Source organism: Etheostoma spectabile, chromosome 12, assembly GCF_008692095.1.
Source record: "Etheostoma spectabile isolate EspeVRDwgs_2016 chromosome 12, UIUC_Espe_1.0, whole genome shotgun sequence".
Taxonomy (NCBI): domain Eukaryota; kingdom Metazoa; phylum Chordata; class Actinopteri; order Perciformes; family Percidae; genus Etheostoma; species Etheostoma spectabile.
Window position 1 is genome coordinate 25,661,210 of NC_045744.1, and position 448 is coordinate 25,661,657.

Here is a 448-nt window from a genome sequence, read left to right on the forward strand (position 1 = left end):
ATTTGGAGTGCTGTCAGTAGAGAGAAAAATGAAAACAGTCTGTGCTGCCTACACCGGGTTATCCTCCTGCTGGAGTTAACACCCAACAGGCTTAAACAGGGCAAGTTTTAAACATGTTTTTAGCCTCTAAACATGTTAAAATTGTCATTACCAGTGTCTACCCATGTGCAGTCATTCCTTCTGAGGGAACGCAGTGAATCTGACTGCTGTAGATGTGAAAGAAATGCATTAACGTTGTGCTAATTCAGCTGGGTTTAGTTCCTGAAGTGCTTAGGGACCGTCTACAAACTACAACACTAAAAAGAGATACAAACATATTCAAAAATAAGCATATGCTTATTTTTAACAGTAAGTGCTATAATACAACTAGCAGGAAGCAAGTTATAATTGATGTAAGTTTGGAGATACTACCTTATTTAATCATTAAATTGATAGCCTACATATTTTT

The 448-nt window shown here is 36.8% G+C and overlaps 1 protein-coding gene across 1 annotated transcript in view; it reads right to left on the reverse strand.

Moving 5' to 3' along the window:
- The window catches only part of LOC116698906 (ras-related protein Rab-11B), an 8,422-nt gene that overhangs the window by 1,510 nt on the left and 6,464 nt on the right, over positions 1–448 (reverse strand). The window lies entirely within an intron of this gene.